Genomic DNA, 18,848 nt, shown 5'->3' with positions numbered 1-18,848 from the left:
ATAACATTAAATTAATCAGAAATACACTCTATTTTATTTTATTTTTATTTAACCTTTATTTAACCAGATAAGTCCCATTGAGATCAAGACCTCATTTTCAAGGGCGACCTGGCCAAGAGGTCAGCAGCACACGTCAGAATAAATGGCACAACTCAACAACATGGAACATATATGCAGACAGTATGTAGAAGCAAACAATAATAATTTAAAAAGTGCAACTTATTTTCAAGTAAAGTGCAGTTTGTGAATATAAAACAGCATTTAAAAACACAGGCACTGTTCTGGGGTCTTTCTTTCATTTAAGATAGACTTAAAGGTGTCCAGAGAGATGAGATCCGACAGATTCAAGTCCTTCTGGAGTTTATTCCAAGCAGTAGGAGCAGCAAAACTGAACGCTCTCTTACCGAACTCTGTCCGAACACGGGGAACACACATCCGCAAGGTGTCGCAGGAGCGCAAGGCATAGTGACTTCCTGATCTCTGAAGATAAACACATAAATACATTGGGATCAAGCCAAGTAGACATTTGTAAATTAGATGAAGCCAATGTGTATGCCTGCGCACACTCAGGGATGGCCAGTCGGCTCTGACATAAAGCTCACAGTGGTGAGTGAGGCGTTTGCAACCCGTGACAAACCTCAGCGTGCAGTGATATACACTATTTAAAGACAACAAACATTTAGCCGAGGCTCCCAAGTACAAGACATCACCATAATCAATAAGAGGCAAGAATGTTGCAGACACTAAAAATTTCCTCGCTCTGAGGGAGAAACAGGATTTATTCCTGTACAGGAAACCTAGTTTCACCCTAAGTTTGGAGACCAGGTTGGATATATGAGTTTTAAATGAAAGCTCCCTATCGAGAATAAAACCCAAGTATTTGTAATTAGCGACAAGTTCTATGTGGTTCCCTTGTGAGGTTACGATTGAGGGGACGTTTCCTTTGGACTCATTTGACGTAGAAAAAAGCATCAATTTGGTTTTGTCTGCATTCAGGACCAGTTTTAGTTTCAGCAGACGAGACTGAATAATATCAAAGGCAGATACATTGTTAATGCGGTAAATGACTATTCTAGCTGCAAACATCTGGTTTTTAATGGAATATCTACACAGGTGTATAGAGGCTCATTTCCAGCAACCATCACTCCAGTGTTCTAATGGTACATTGTGTTTGCTAATCTCGTTAGAAAGCTAATGGATGATTAGAAACATCTTGAAAACCCTTGTGCAGTTACGTTAGCACAGCTGAAAATGGTTTTGCTGGTTAGAGAAGCTGTAAAACTGGCCTTTCTTTGAGCTAGTTGAGTATCTGGAGCATCACATTTGTGGGTTCGATTATACTCTCAAAATGGCCAGAAAAAGAGAACTTTCATATGAAACTCCACAGTCTATTCTTGTTCTTAGAAATGAAGGCTATTCCATGCGAGAAATTGCCAAGAAACTGAACATTTCCTACAACGATGTGTACTACTCCCTTCAGAGAACAGCAGAAACAGGCTCTAACCAGAGTAGAAAGAGAAGTGGGAGGCCCCGGTGCACAACTGAACAAGAAGACACGTACAGTAGAGTCTCTAGTTTGAGAAATAGACGCCTCACAGGTCCCGAACTGGCAGCTTCATTAAATGGTACCCGCAAAACGCCAGTGTCAACGTCTACAGTGAAGAGGCGACTCCGGGATGCTGGCCTTCTAGGCAGAGTGGCAGAGAAAAAGCCATATCTGAGACTGGCCAATAAAAGGAAAAGATTAATATGTGCAAAAGAACACAGACATTGGACAGAGGAAGATTGGAAAAAGGTACGGATGGACGAATCAAAGTTTGAGGTGTTTGGATCACACAGAAGAAGATTAGTGAGATGCAGAACAAGTGAAAAGATGCTGGAAGAGTGCCTACACCATCTGTTAAGCATGGTGGAGGTAATGTGATGGTGTGGGGATGCTTTGGTGCAGGTAAAGTGGGAGATTTGTAAAAAATAAAAGGGATTTTGAATCATGAAGGCTATCACTCAATTTTGCAACGCCATGCCATACCCTGTGGACAGCGCTTGATTGGAGACAATTTCCTCCTACAACAGGACAATGACCCAAAGCACACTTCAAAATTATGCAAGAACTATTTAGGGAAGAAGCAGGCAGCTGGTATTCTGTCTGTAACGGAGTGGACAGCGCAGTCACCAGATCTCAACCCCATTGAGCTGTTGTGGGAGCAGCTTGACCGTATGGTACGCAAGAAGTGTCCATCAAGCCAATCCAACTTGTGGGAGGTGCTTCAGAAAGTGTGGGGTGAAATTTCTTCGGATTCCCTCAACAAATTAACAGCTAGAATGCCAAAGGTCTGCAATGCTGTAATTGCTGCAAAGGGAGCATTCTTTGATGAAAGCAAAGTTTGAAGGACAAAATTATTATTTCAACTAGAAATCATTATTTCTAACATTCTCAATGTCTTGACTATATTTTCTATTCATTTTGTAACTCATTTGATAAATAAAAGTGTGAGTTTTCATGAAAAACACAAAATTGTCTGGGTGACCCCAAACTTTTGAACAGTAGTGTATAAATGTAAGCTTTTCTGTGTGTGAATTTGTTTGCATGTTTGCAACATGATGGTTGCTTCACTTCAAATTTCAATTTTTCCATTGTTAAGTTATCAGATGCAGTTTAAAGGTTAAAGCTGCAGCATGCAGAGTGAATAAAAGTTACTCTTTTGAAGGGGAGGGAGGGTTGTGTAGCTTTAGCTGTAACATCATCACATTTTCACGAGTTGTTCTGTGTTTACCCTTTTGAACCGAGCGCCATCATCCTCCCGTCCAATCTGCGGTCGCCACCTGCAGCACATGATGGAAAGCAAAGACAAGAGAGCACATGCACAGAGAGGAGGACGGCACCACACCAGGAAGGGAGGCAAGAGAGATTAGTCTTCAAACATATGACCCACAGTCATAACAGTGTGTATTGATTTGGCCAAAATTCAGCAGTATGTGAACAAAAGCAAAATCTGCAGTACACCAAAACTACCCGATGTAGTCTCAGGCTGTTTCCGAAACGGCCTGCTACATACTACTTACTAATGTAGTAGTCAGTAGGTATTGCCTACTACATACTGCGTTTGAATTTAGTATGTAGTATGACTGTTCTGTTCGATCTGTCATGCAGCATGCTGAGCCAGACTTCGCTGGATTTCCAGTTTCGGAAAGCGGAAGTAAACAATGGCGAAGCCGATAAATAAAATGCTTATTTAGCATCCATTTATGATTTAAAAAGTTAGGAAGTGGTTCATATGTAATTTGATAACTTTCACAGCACCCAAAAACGGATTTCCTCCTGTCAAAAAATGAGGAAAAAGAAAAAGCAGAACGAGCGCTGTGCATTATGGGAAACAGTACGCGAGGCAGACTGGTCCGATGCATACTGAGATATTTTCCCGAATCAGTAGACATCCGGGGAGTTTTGGCATACTGCAGATTTTGCTCTTGTTCACAAACTACTTACTACATACTGCATTTTTGACATATCAGTACGTACTGCTAGTATAGTAGGCGATTTCGGAAACAGCCTCAGTATGCATCGGACTAGTCTCCCTTGAGTACTGTTTCCCACAATGCACAGCGCTAATCGTTTTTTAGGTGCATTATCGCCACCTACTGTGTTGGAGTTGGATCAGTTGTTTAACAGTCCATTACATTTACAGTGAAGTAATGCGAAATAAACACTGTTGAATCTTGTAACTACTGATTACAGAGGAAATAAACATCTCACAGGTAACTGTTAATGTCTGTGAAAATTATTAAATTCCATATGAACCACTTCTTAACTTTTTAAATCAGAAGTGATGCTAAAGAAGCAGATTCTCTATCAGTTTGCCGTTGTTTACTTCCACTTTCTAAAACTGTAAATGCAACGCGTGACCCAGCATACTGCAGACCAGATCCAACAGATCAGTCAGACAGTATACAGAATGTAGTATGCAGTACGTACAGCATACTCTATTCTTAGGGAGTATGTAGCAGGTGGTTTCAGAAACAGCCCATCTCTGCAGGGCAAGGCCAATCAGTGTTAATCAGTGAAACCACGAACACCTGGGCCTTTAATGTCACAGAGGGTCTTAAAGAGATATCCACCTCAACAACCCCAGTGGGTCAGTCCCTGTGCATATGGAGGAAAGCCAACATACTACAGAAAACTCGCTCTGCAAACTAGGAGTAAACACCAACATGCATGTGAAGTAATGTGTTTGACTACTTGATGAATTAAAGTTGTGTTTGCATATTTAGGGGAAGTATCAGGATCTTTAGCTGCTCAGTGCTACAATATAAGAAGAAGAAAGAAATAAAGGTACTTTATTGATCCCCAGGGGGGAAATTACATTTTTTCCACTCATGCTATTTTTGGACATGCTACACATACTGTACAGTTTTTTTGGTATATACATACAAATACACACACATGCAGTGAACATGTTTAGGGAGATGTCAGAGTGAGGATACTGCCGTCAACCAGCACACCCCGAGCAGTTGGGGGTTTGGTGCCTTGCTCAAGGGCACCTCGGCAGTGCCCAGGCAAGTGAACCAGCACCTCTCCAGCCACCAGTCCCCTTGTCAAACTTTGTCCATACTGGGACTCGAACCGGCAACCCTTCGGTTCCCAAGCCAAGTCCCTATGGACTGAGCTACTGCGGCCCCAAATATGTTCACAAACTTAGTGACATGCACTCGGTGTTTATCCAGCATGATACCACAGCTGTTCTTAAGCAGGTAACAAACTGTTATCTTTAGATTACTGTAGTAAGTTTAGGTTTTTGTAAGTCAAAGTAATCACTTTGCTTTTGTTACGTTCATCCTGGTTAATAAAGTTTTATTCCATGCCTTGAATTTACGCCGTAGAGGCTCGATGAAACGCAGAAGAGAGTCCTGTCCGTCTTGTATTTTCTTCTCTGTTGGTCCTCCATGAAAACACGGATTACTCTGAATTCTTGTGGAACTGTTTCACTTTATTTGACAAAGAAATGAGAGCAAGAAGGTTTAGTTTTTTATATAAGGGTCATTTTTGAGTTGAAAGCGTGATGTTGTTTTATTTGTGTAGTTTCCACAATGTTTCATAGTGTTCATCAATCCTTTGTCCTCGTAGACATCAGTACGATGTGTGGACAATTTAATGACCAGCTGTTTAGAAACGAACGTGAATTTTTAACAAAAATTTGTTGAATAATCCAAAAAGAGTTGTTCCTGTTGACAAGTATTGATGGGCCGGTTGTTTATGGACTCGGAAGTGGAACAAATCCCATAAGTCTTGGTCTTAAAGTAACGGGAGCGGACGTCTTTGTCCTCCTTTTGTGTGCGAGCCTGCAGCTCTGAGGTCGTGCCAGATTTTTTCAAGTGACGGATGGATGGTCCCTCTGTCTGCACAACACAAAGCCAGCTCTGATTACAGCCTCCTCGACCGATGTCAGTCACAGTCTCAATTTAGACCTCTCTGGGTTTCTTTAAAGAGCCTGTAGGCCCCGGCGCTGCGTTTTTATCATGATAACAGTACAATGAGGCCTAAATAACAATCAGATGCTCAGCAGATTGCAGGACGGCCTCCAGAGCTGCAGAGGATGGAGGAGTGTAATTTTTATGGAAAAGGAGGAAAACAGTGTTTTCAGATCATAAACAAAGCGTCCAGTTCCTCATGTTGTGTGTTTGTTTTTGGGATTCAATTTACAAGTTTGTGAAGTACTAAATCACGCAGGTTCACACAAGTCATTGTTTTTCCAACACAGTTACAAACTAGAGAGAGTAAATAAGGAGATATTGTTACTGAGTGAAACTGAGCGTTGTTTGAGAGAGTGAATTATTCATAATGTGTCTTCTGAAATTATGCTGAGTAAGTTTAAGTGCAGGTTTCTGGATTTCCATTTCAAACCCTGAGAGATGTTGCATTAGATGTGATTAAAAGTGAGCGTGTTGACGTTTGTTGTTCTTCTGGAGTTGACGAGGACACCCTGCTGTGACCCTGACATGTTAAAGAGTTTAACCCACTGTGTTCACATCGTTACACGTGACAATACGACAACATTTTCAGATTTTAAAGGTGACATATCATGCAAAATGGACTTTTTAATGGTTCTCTACCTGAAATATGTGTCCCTGTCTACAAACCCCCCCGAGAATGAAAAAAATCAATTTTGCCCCTGTTCTGATTTCTCCACCTTTCTGTAAATGTGTGTGAAACGAGCCGTTTCAGACTTCCGTGTTTTTGTTACGTAACAACAATATCCGGTCTGTCACGGAGTCAGAGCTCGGAGCTTGTTCAGCCCATAGACTGTATAAAATAATACTGAATCCCTCCTCCGTTTTTCATTACCTGCACAAATGTGTGCTAACAAGGAGCTTAGGAGGGAGGCATGCTAGTTGTAGGCTGTCTTAATAAACACAAAGGTCGGTTTTACTCCCCACGTCTGCAGATTTGAAGATCTAGTGTATGATTTTTATTTATCATGGATAAGTGCTAGCGCTAGTTAGCATAGCTACATAGCTACATGTCGTAGCTGTAGCTGTGTAGCAAGACACACGTCGACATACTGACAAATAAAACAACAAGAAACACTAAATCTATGACCAATCCTTCAGAAAAGGTCCCGCTGCCTTTCTGGTAGAGGTCGGTTTTACTCCCCACGTCTGCACATTTGAAGATCTAGTGGATGATTTTTATTTGTCATGGATAAGTGCTAGCGCTAATTAGCATAGCCACATAGCTATATGTTCATAGCTGTAGCTGTAGCTGTGTACCAAGACACACGTCGACATACTGACAAATAAAACAACAAGAAACACTAAATCTGTGACCAATCCTTCAGAAAGGTCCTGTTTTAAAAAATTTGCAATAAAAGAATGGATGCAGTTGCACCTCTTGAGAAGTTCTCTCAGTTTGTCTAACAAGATGCAGGATCATTCAAAAACCACCTCTTTAAACTCATTACATGGCATTACAAACACATACAAAACAAGCTGTTTAATGCATGTCCTGAAGTAGTGTTGGTGTGCACTCTTCAGATCTGGACCAGTGATGAATATCTTCATATTTAGGAAAAAGCGTGCTGTTTGTTTGGGAACAAGTCGGACATATTTGAGCAGAAATTATGCTTTAAAGTACAAAAATGTCTCACTTCTGACAGTTAAAAAACACAGACACTAACAACGCAGGCCAGTTTGGAAAAGCTGTTGTCATGCGCATGATATTTATCAGTGTTTGCTCATTTGAAATATAGATTTTATCATTCACATCTGCGTTTTAAGTAGCTGCACATCTGGGTATATTTAGCTTCCTTTTTAAAAAGTGGATGTGAATCACTGGCTGTTATATTTGTTACAGTGCAGGCTGTTCCCCTAATGGAAGCACATCCTCAGCCATTAAAATATCTGATAATGATGAATATTTTGCACTCTCTCACTCCTTCAGGTGAAGTTTTGTCTCTTTGTTTCTGGTGAGCATCAGAGAAATGTCCCTGTGCTTATATTTTCGATGCACCCTGATTCATACATGTGTAAAGAATCTAAAAATCGGCTTGGACTACAAAGAGTGCCATAATGATGATCAATTGCTGTGCATTGACCCTGGACGTATTTGAAAGTGTTTCATTATTGACAGTGGCTCTGCTCTGTATCACTTTTGTGTATCCCGCTGCAGGGAACAGCAGAGCTAACTGTCTGCACGTACTGCAACAGCTCAGACAACTGATTCATCAAGCGTTCGTATACACACACACGGCTCTTTCCAAACCATATCTGTGCAGCGGCGTATAATGAAAATAATTTATCACTGTTCGGCTGAACAACAGTGCCAGAGAATTGAATAACACCGGATTAAACAGAGCTTTGAGAGCTGAATGGAGGAAGATACTTCAGATTGCGAAACAGATTGTAGCTGCAGTGATTTGTATTTTCCTCATCCTGACTTCTAACTCTCGGTACAACTTGTTTGTCTGCTGGCAGCCATGACGGGTTTCTGCAGAGGAGCAGGAGGTCACAGGGAGGTGGCTGAGCTCAAGCAGAGACATGATAAGCCTTGAAGTCCAAAGTGGGATTCTTCTTCCACTCTGATCTTTTATGTGGTTTCCAAGCGGGAAAACAGGAGATTTAACCAGGGCCGCCATAAATCAGACTCCAGCCGGTCCCATTGTTTGTCTTTGGGCTTTTCAGAGAATCTTCAAAATAGAAAGTACGCCCACTGAAATAGCCCGAAACAGCCAAGTAGTAGGGACTGTGGGAACTACCCAGGCTGGACCTCAGAGACCACACTTAGCTCTTTGCTAACCAACCAGAGCCTCTCGGCACACCGCTCACCACCAGCACGCTGCCTGCCAGCCGGCCACAGGTGCTATTCTCAGCAGCGAGAGAAATCACCCCAAAAATGATCCGCTCTGTGAAGGAGACACTCTGTATCTGCTTATTTTCTAGGAACATCTTCATCAGTCAATCTCATGTCTTCCTTTTATGTAGCTACGGCTGTTTTTAGATCGAATTACTGGCCATGATGTCGCCACAGAGAAAACCCACAACATCATGACCACTAATTATCTCTGTGCAGTGGCACCTGCCAGCGGGGGGGATGTGTTTGTCAGCAAGTGAACATTTTGTCCTCTAAGCTGATGAGTTGGAAGCACATCAGCAAAAGGGGAAAGTGTAAGGATGTGAGGGACTTCAACAAGGGACAAACTTTGATGGTTAGACAAGCATCTCTGAAGTTGCAGCTCTTGTAGCGTGTTCCCAGTCTGCAGTCAGTACCCTGAAACAGGGCCAAGGAAGGAGAACCAGTGAGCTGGTAGCAGGGTTATGGTCGGCCAAGGTCATTGAAGGCTGGCCCACGTGGTCCGATCCAACAGAACTGCTGAAACAGTGAATACTGCTTCTGACAGAAAGGTGTCAGTTCTCACAGTGTGGGGCTGTGTAGCTGCAGACCTGTCAGGATGCTCATACTGACTCTTATCTACCTGAATGAGCTACAATAGACACGTTATCATCAGAACTGGACCACAGAGTAATGAAAGAAGGAGGCGCATGATGAGTTCAACGTGTTGGCTTGGTCTCCAAATTACCCGGATCTCAGCTGCTTCTTATGGTCACTAAGACACGGCTGAAAATCAGGGGTGACCATGCCTTCTTGGAGGCCCCCAAGCTGTGGAACAAGCTGCCCCCACAAGTTAGATTCTCCCCAACCTTACCAACTTTTTAAATCCTGTCTAAAGCATATTTTTACTCCTTGGCTTTTAACACAGCATGGAAGTGGTGTGGTCTCTGTCTCTGTTTGTTCTTTTATTTGCTTAAAATTTTATTCTTATTTTAATTTGACACTTGTTATAATTTTTTGTTATTATTGCTTTATTTATTTATTTATTTTTTACATAGTCTTTATGTGAATTTAAGTATTTTTAAGTGCCTTAGGTGTTTTATTATGATCATTTTATTGTATTATTATTAAAAAAAATGTACAGTGTTTTATGTTCTGTGTGTTTTAACTTATTTTACCTCACAGTGCAGCACTTTGTTAATTTTTATTAAATCCAATTGTTGTCTGTGGGATGTGCAGGACCTCCACGTGTGGTCCATTGATGTGCTGCTATTGTCTTGGTGCCACAACACACCTGCAGAGTCCATGTCTCATCAGGTCAGGGTTAATTGGCCACATATTGGCTACACCTGGCAGGTGGTGGTGATGTTGGCTGATTGCTGCACTAAGCAGTGACATATAATGTGAAATAGAGAAACCAAGCTTCTGTTGAATAGTTTGACATTTTTGCAGAGAGGTGTTAATGTGGAGATTAATGCAACTGTCATTTCTGTGTGTTAAAGACAGAAAAATGTTTGCTTAGTGAGAGCTTGAGATTTTTTAGCTTTAGACAGACCCAAGCTAGCTTTGTCCTCACCCTGCAAAGCTTAGCTAACTGCCCTCGGGTGTTAAATAAATAAACGAGGTTCAGATCTACATGACAGTCTGATATGTACAGATCAGAAGCTCCTAAACTTAGAACCCCTCCTCGGTGTCGCCCCTGGGATACCTTGAGTTAAAAGCAGCCACCATCTGCTGACTCAGGAGCTCGCTTACATCCTCACATATTGTGCCTCCCCTTCAATTAAAAGTGTCTATTGTCAAACAGTAGTGTCATAAAGTTTTAAATATAGCTTGTGCTGCAGACGTGGAAACAAAGAGGGTAATTAACACTGTTGCTATAGGCAGACAGATGTGTTACTGTCTCTGTCGTGTTTCTGTTGAACAAAAGAAACCTCAATAAAGAATCTGTGGAGTAACTCATCATCATATACTCTACATACAAGATAAATAAGTTTAAGATCATCAAGCCTGACACATCCTGTCATTTGCAGTTTTTCTTCTTCATGTGTTTTCTGTATTTGTGCATCACTTCCTGTATTTCAGTGCAGTGTTTTCCATCTTTTTGCATTTACGTCATTGCACATGTTTTGGACTTCTGCATGCGTCTTTGTATTAACACGCAGCACGTTTTTATGATAGAGGTTGTTTGGGCTGTTGCAGTACGTCCGCCTTTGTCGGCCACTGCACCAAACTCAAGTTTATAAAAACATTAACAGAAGCATGCTGTGATGAATGCAGGTGGTGAATGAAAAATCTGCTGCTGCTTCAGCACAAAAAGCTGCACATCCCTCCTGACTGTCAGAACCTCCCAGAATACTTTGCAAGGTGTGCTAATTAGGCATGAAAGTACTAACAGCCTCTGCGGCCGTGCCCACGAGAGCTGAAGCACAGACGCTTACTTTCAGGGAGAATCACATCAAAACTTTCTTTTTTTACAAGATTAATAAAACATGAAATAAGCATGTAAGAATAACCCACCAGTCTTGTGTTTAATCCAATAAAGTTTAATGAAAAGCAGAGGTATTAAAAAGGAGTCGTGCCTCAGCTCGTCACGTGAAGGTGCTGCAGCCTGCCGTCAGTCCTCAGCCCACCCACTGTGCTGCTCGCTGAGAAAGTCCAGCTCTTTGTTTTAATGCTCAAATGTTGCTTTTCTGCACCTCTTCACAAAGTATGACCACACAGGGAATATTTAGGGGCAGTAATGGCTGCATGCTTTGCAGATTGAATCACTGTAATGGTGCAGCTGAAAGAAACCTGCAAGAGAACCTTTGTTGGCGTGCTTCTACGACCATTTCCTGAGTTTGAAGAGGGTGGATCTCTTTGACGCTAGAGGTGATGTAAGAATGAATACAGGGAACACTTGTGCACATACATTTTCAAATAATGAAGTTGCATGTTTAAGATGCATATATGATTTCTCATGAACAGGACGTCGCTTAAAGCCCTGCACATAAACACTTTTTTGGATCAACATTTATAATAACTCAGTTGGCTTTAAACCATGCCTGAACGGAGAAAAAGAAAAACCCTTACACTCTTTTTAATGAGGTAAACACGTCTGCAGCACAACACAGAGCTGTGTTACGAATGTGAGCCGGTTAACTTTAAGCAGGTGATGCTAATTGAGTGCTACAGCCCATCTGGAGCCGATTACATAAAACCTATCACTCAAAATGCAACTCCTGTAACTAAACAGGCACAAACGCAGAGAGAAAAAAACACAATGCACAACCCTGACTGTTGTATTTGCATGCTTGTAGTGAACTGATTCTTCATGGAAGAGGTCTGGGAGTATGAAATGTAGTTTAAGCATCAGAGCGCCGTGCCTGTGCAGTCAAACGTGCTGCTTTCTTGTGACATTGGGAGCGATAATGTACAGCTCTTTGCAATTAGCGCGGCTGAAGAATGTGGGTTAAAGCTGGAGAGAGAGGCCTGTGTTTCAACAATGTCACAAACTGTTCTCAACGTCTATTAAATGTTAATGCACAAGAACAGCTTTTAAAAAAGGATGTTTTATATTAAAGGAACTTTAAACATTTGTTCTGTATCTTAAAGAGCTCATAGTGCCCTATTACCCCTCTAGAACACTACGCTCCCAGCCTGCTAGTCATACAGAATGTCTCTAAGAATAGTACGGGAGGTAGAGCCTTCAGTTATCAGGCACCTCTCTTTTGGAATCATCTACCAGTCAGGGTCTGGGAGGCAGACACCCTCTCCACTTTTAAGAGTAGGCTTCAAACTTTCCTTTTTGATTAAGCTTATAGTTAGAGCTGGATCAGGCTTGGACCAGCTCTTAGTTATGCTGCTATAGGCTTAGACTGACGCACTGGGATCCCATCTCACCTAGGGATGGGTACCGAATTCGGTACTTTTATAGGTACCGACCGAATTCCGTCGGTACTACCGAGTACCGACTCGCGTAAAACCAAACGGTACCATGTTTCGGTACCTGAACGCATCCCTGTGACTGTGAGTGAGTGAAAGAGAAGGCGATTTTCCATACTTTCGCCCTGTTATAAAGTCAGAGACTGATCGGGTGGACGTCTCTGACCTCTGCATCTGCGCGGGAGCGCGCCAAAGGGAGCCTGCAGCTGACGGGCGCGCGCACTCACTGCGAGGCAGAGCAGGAGGATTAAGTTTATTTTACACGGTCTATGGTTGAGACTGACCCTCTCGCTCCGACTACCTGCCCTGTTTATAACTGTTCCTGTGTGAGTGAATGCCCAACAAGTAAGCTGTGTGTCCTGTTATTATCAAGAGACGGAGAACTGACTTTTTCCCGTCCGCAGACATTCACGTGTGTTCATTGATAAACTCCCGAAAGAGCAATTAGACGCCACGAGCACGTGTCAGCTAATATATCTAATCACCTATATAATCCTGTTTCTGTTCATTTCATGTTAAATTAAAAAAATTTGAGATTATTTTTTTAAATCAACATTTATTACCACATAAAAACACAAAAGTACCGAAAATTGGTACCGTTGAGTACCGGTACCGATTCCCAGGTACCGGGTATCGGTACCGTATCGGTTCAAATGTGAAAGGTACCCATCCCTAATCTCACCCCTCTCTCTCCTCTCTCTCCCTGTCACTTACTTTAACTCTTCCTGTCCCATTAAAGTTACTAACCATAGACCTTTCTGGAGTCCCTGAACTCCCTTGTCTCGTAGGTTCCTCTGGATCTCTGAGTGGACGTGCCAGACTCCAGCTGCTACAACTACTACTATCCATCTCACCACTATCTCTCTCTCTCTCTTCATCTCCCTCTATCCCTCTCTCCAACACGGTCTCAGCAGATGTGTGTCTAACATGAGTCTGGTCCTGCTGGAGGGTTCTGCCTGTTAAAGGAAGTTTGTCCTTGCCACTGTAACTTGCTAAATGCTGCAAAGTGCTCTGCTCATGGTGGATTAAGATGAGATCAGACTGAGTCCTGTCTGTAAGATGGGACTGGATCTTATCCTGTCTTGATGTTGGGTCTTTGTTAATAATAGGACATAGAGTACGGTCTAGACCTGCTCTGTTTGGAAAGAGTCTTGAGATGATGTTTGTTGGGATTGGCTGTAGAAATCAAATAATTCTTTCAAAGTGTTCCCAATTATTATTAGATTTTTGGATCTATCAATTGATTTCCTCCTTCCTGTTAGTCCAGAAAGAATAACATCTTTATACTTGTAAGTAGTAATTGAAGGGGAAATATCTTTCATGTATAAAGAAGATTTTCTGGACACATCTCCTCCCTTTGTGTCCTAAAATCTTTGTTGAACACACAGTTTTGGAGGAAACTGCTTCATTTGGCGGTTTTGCTGGTTTTGATTACCAGATCAGTTAGTTCTTGGTTGTTATGACTAAGTTTTGTTTGTACCCTTTGGTTCATGTTGGAAAAAACATATGAAAGAGGACCCAAGTGCATATTTAAAATACAAGGTTTTAATGAATAAATAAAAGAACAAAGGGTAAAAACAAAACTTGCTCATAACGACCAAGAACTACATCCAAAAGAGATCACAGGAGAGACGTACAATGATCCAACTCAGGACAGAGGAAACAGAGGAGCTAAATACACAGAGGAATCAACACAGGTGTGCACACAGGACACAGGTGAAACTAATGCAGTTAGTCAGAAAGGAGGGAAACACACAAGGGCAGGAAGCAAAACTAAACTGGAAACACAGGGATCAAGAACTGCAAAATAAAACAGGAAACACAAGAAAATACAACAAGAGACATGGATCACTAAACACACAAGGGAGACAAAGGATAATACAGAGAGGAACCAAGGCAAGAAACACAAGGAAAAAACTAAACTAAACATCAACTCATGACAGTTCAGCTCTGTTAAAAATGACAAAAACTGGGGCAGCGGTTTTGGCCTATACATCGTACTGCTGTCCAGTCTAAACTCAGAAATCTTGGAGTTATATTCGATCACTCCGTGTATTTTGATCACCACATAAAACAGTTGTCCCGGTCATGCTTCTTCCATTTACGAAACATTGCCAAACTTAGGTCTGTTGTGTCACATCCTGAACTGGAAATGATCATTCATGCTTTTGTTTCATCCCGACTGGACTATTGTAATTCACTTTTCACCTGCCTCAGTAAGTCGTCCCTCCATCGTCTTCAATTAGTCCAGAACGCTGCTGCAAGGCTGTTGACCAAGTCCAGCCGGACAACCCACATCACTCCGATTCTATCTTCCCTACATTGGCTTCCAGTTAAATTTAGGATTCATTTTAAAGTTCTCGTTTTCGTGTACAGAGCTCTGCATGGTCAGGCTCCTGAATACATCGCCGACCTGCTTCACCCCTACCTTACCAGTAGGCCACTCAGGTCTTCTGACCAGGGCTTGCTGGTTGTCCCTCGAGCTCGTCTAAGAACAAAACGTGACCGTGCTTTTGAAGTTGTGGCACCGACATTGTGGAACGCTCTTCCTGTAAATGTTCGACTTATGTTCTATTCATGCTATGGTCTGTTTCTTTTAAAGGTGACATATCATGCAAAATTGACTTTTTAATGGTTCTCTACCTGAAATATGTGTCCCTGGCATGTCTACAAACCCCCCGAGAATGAAAAAAATCCATTCTGCCCCTGTTCTGATTTCTCCACCTTTCTGTAAATGTGTCTAAAACGAGCCGTTTCAGACTTCCGTGTTTTTGTTACGTAACAACAATATCCGGTCTGTCACGGAGTCAGAGCTCGGAGCTTGTTCAGCCCATAGACTGTATAAAATACAACTCAACTTTTCATTCCCTGCACAAATGTGTGGTAACAAGGAGCTTAGGAGGGAGGCATGCTAGTTGTAGGCCGTCTTAATAAACACAAAGGTCGGTTTTACTCCCCACGTCTGCAGATTTGAAGATCTAGTGGATGATTTTCATTTATCATGGATAAGTGCTAGCGCTAGATAGCATAGCTACATAGCTACATGTCGTAGCTGTAGCTGTGTACCAAGACACACGTCGACATACTGACAAATAAAACAACAAGAAACACTAAATCTGTGACCAATCCTTCAGAAAGGTCCTGCTGCAGGCGCCTCTCCGTCAGGATCAGATTCTGGATCAGATTCAGAGGGTTGAAGTAACGTGATCTGTGAGCAGCCGTGTATATTCAGCCAACATGTAAACATTAGATCAACGTGCTGGAGAGCCGAGGCACATCCACTTCCTGAGGGGGCGTGGTCAGAGAGAAAACAGAGTGTTCTGAGGAGGACTGAAGAAGAGGGTTTTTCAGACAGACCAAAATCTGATTTCAAAGTGTTTTTTTGAGCATAAACTTTAAAGACATGTTTTGGGGACCTCTTAGACCAATATATATTGATGAAAAAAGTGTGATATGTCACGTTTAATGTGTTGGATATTTTCCTGTGAAGCACTTTGTGATTTTATTCTGTGAAAGGTGTTATACTAAATAAAATTTACTTACTTAAAAGAACCCAGTTGTTTTTTACGGTAAATTACCAGCAGCTGTGGTTGCCAGAATTTCACGGTTATAAATACAACTTTTTCTCCTTTTACGGTAAAAGGAAATTAGTACTGTTGATTTTACGGTAAATGTTGGAGTTTGAGTCCATATTTTACCATAAAATATAGGTTACAAACACATTACAAAAAAACCCCTGTTGTTTATATGGTAAAATACCAGCAGCTGTGGTTGCCAGAATTTCACCATAGTAAATACAGTCCAATGTTTTCTACTTTAATGGTAAAACTTGGGGTTTAATTCAACAAATTACCTTTAAAAAAAACAGGTTTTTATTATATAAATAAACAGTGTTTTTCCATATAATTAAAATGGAAATACCAGAGTGGTTAAGTTGTGCGCCCCATGTACAGAGGCTTCAATTCCATCCTACAGCCCCTTTCCTGCACGTCACTCCCCACTCTCTCTCCCAATTTTCTGTTCTATTCCCTGTCCTGTCCTCTGGGAATAAAGGTATAAAGGTGCCAAAATATGACCTCAAAGAAAACTTAAGTTATCGTGACCCTTAAAGAAGCAGAGCAACAAGACTATCTGATGGAGCGTTGGCTGCAGCTCAGCTCCCAGCCCCTTCGACTAAGGCATCAAACAACCCTGACAACTTAAAGCTCCTGTGAGGAGTTTGAAGACTTTAACAACGCCTCTGTGTCAGCTCAAAAAAAAGCCAAACAAGACTGATACTAAAATAGTACTAAAAGATACCCGATCATGCTTCTTAAGGCGGTACTGGGGGGAGTTCGGACTCTGAAACGGATACCGGAACAGTTATAAAATCAAGAGCACAAAGAAACCCAGGAGAGGTATACATTGATTCCTGTTGCTATTTTTGAAAAGGAAAACAGCGTAACTTGTTAAGTTGTGAAGGCAGCTGTATCTTGATAACTTTTTGTGTGGTTTGATGTGTAAACACTAGACCCGCAGGATCCTCATAGCGCAGCAAGTGCAGTAAAAACAGCACTTAAGAGGCGGAGATGAAACGAGCAGCACCACCCTGGGCAAAGTCAAACTTGGAAGAGGATCTGAGGATCGCTCAGCTCCAAAAGCCCATTCTCTCTTTCTCCCTTTTCCCCCCTTGTTCTCTCAATATTTCCTAATAATTAGCGCTGCAACACAGATGTGCACTTCTCCCTCTTCACCCTGCGTCCTCTCCACCCTCTTCATCCATTCAACTTTGGATATTAGGATTTCAAGAGAGCATCATATGCTTTCTATTTGATAAAGCCGTTAAAATAGAGGACAGAGATGAAAGCTGAACGAGCCATATGAGGGGAAAAGAAACCGTGGGGAATTATAGGCAGCGAATTTAAGGTCTATGATCATTTTTTAAGTAGTCTAATGAACCCAAACATGTGACGGGAGATGGGAGAAGAAAAATGCGAGTGACTTTGGGAGTTTTAAAATCAACTCTTTGGACTTCCTAAAGCCGGAGGGGAACAGGATAAATGAGTCAACCAGCAATAAAACGTTCAAAGGCCACTGATAACTTTGTTTAGTGAGATTATCAGAGAAAAATTTAAGCTTATTGACGCCAGGAATATAATGTGCAACTGATTGGATCTCCTCTCTCTCTCACCAGTGAATCATTTCCATATAAACAAGTATCGAACACGAGCTTCCAGCCATTTTATTCAAACACGATGAGCGACTCTGAGATCATATATGAACGAGACAATGATTCAGTGGCTGCTTTTATCCTTCCGCTCAAACATGACATTTTAATTCACTTTTATTGCAAATCAAACAAAACTGAAACAAAAGCCATATTGAGTTGAATTCCTCTGAGTCACTAATTAAACGTACTTCCTTTAACACAGGAACTTGTCTGCTTTTATTCTGACTTTTGCTGTAAACATTTCCACACTTAAAACAGAAACGATGATGCTGCACATTACTGCAATAAATGGCACTTCATCACGTGGAGCTTTGATGGGTCGTTACCAAAAAAAAGGCATCCTGTATTTCCTTAAATAAGCAGCAGAGAGGGACCTATAACCTGCTGCAACACGTTATCCTTCCTTCTTTACTCAAGCTGCTTCCTGGCTCTCAGCTCTCCCTTGTGAGTGCAGTACCAGGGATACTTCTCCATCAGACACCCTACAGGTGTCAGCTTTAAGTGTAGGGTGTTTGTTTTAGCAGGGATCCTTCTATTTTGATGCAAAACTTAAAATCAAGTCTCAAAACTCCCTGCTTCCTCGCTGCATCGATTGAAATTCAGCACTCACAGTGATAGTTGAAATGCAGCAGGAGTAGGGAGGAGGTTCCTGGTTTACTAGGGCCCATAAGGGACCACACAGCTGGTCTGCAATAATTGCTTGTGCAAGCCGAGCGTGCAGAGAGAAGAGACCAGCGCAGACGGTAAAGAGAGTATGACTTGAATGGGTTTTGGTTTCTAAGTGACCCTGCTGGACGACCTGCAGCGTGTCGAGTACTCCTCCAGGTGTGTCCGTCCGGTCTTGTGAAACACACAAAAGCATTTGAATCAATGCTTAGAGACCTGGATCTGGAAGGCTTCCTCTATAGCTCTGTCTGTCATCTCATTCCCATTCCTGATGTCATCCCCCCTCTGACTGCACCGCTCTCTGTCCGTCACTCTGTTGTGATGCTGCAAATGAAAAGTTTAAGCTTGGGTTTGCCTCCATCTGGTGGTTCAACAGATACTGACACAATGATGCTTATGTGTCATATGTGTGCCTGGCTGATGCACTTAAATGCTTTGAGTGTGAAGGGAAAAATGTAAAGATGTTCCCTGAATTGTGCATGTGTAGGGTGCAGGTTCAGCCTGGTGGTAAAGTGCATAGGCAGTATAGGCAAATGCCAGGGATGCTGACCGTCTACTATAGACTTCAGTGTTCTCCAACTTGCAGGAGTTTGCATGACGTCTTTGTTTGTCCTGAGGAGCACCGTTTTTAGTTACACCAACATCCAGAAAGCCAAAGAAACCCTGTCTTTGTTTCTGCAGTTTAGAATGTAATATTGTAATGAGTGTGAATGCAGCTCAAGT

This window comes from Notolabrus celidotus, chromosome 18, assembly GCF_009762535.1.
Source record: "Notolabrus celidotus isolate fNotCel1 chromosome 18, fNotCel1.pri, whole genome shotgun sequence".
Lineage (NCBI taxonomy): Eukaryota > Metazoa > Chordata > Actinopteri > Labriformes > Labridae > Notolabrus > Notolabrus celidotus.
This window is presented reverse-complemented; position numbering follows the sequence as displayed.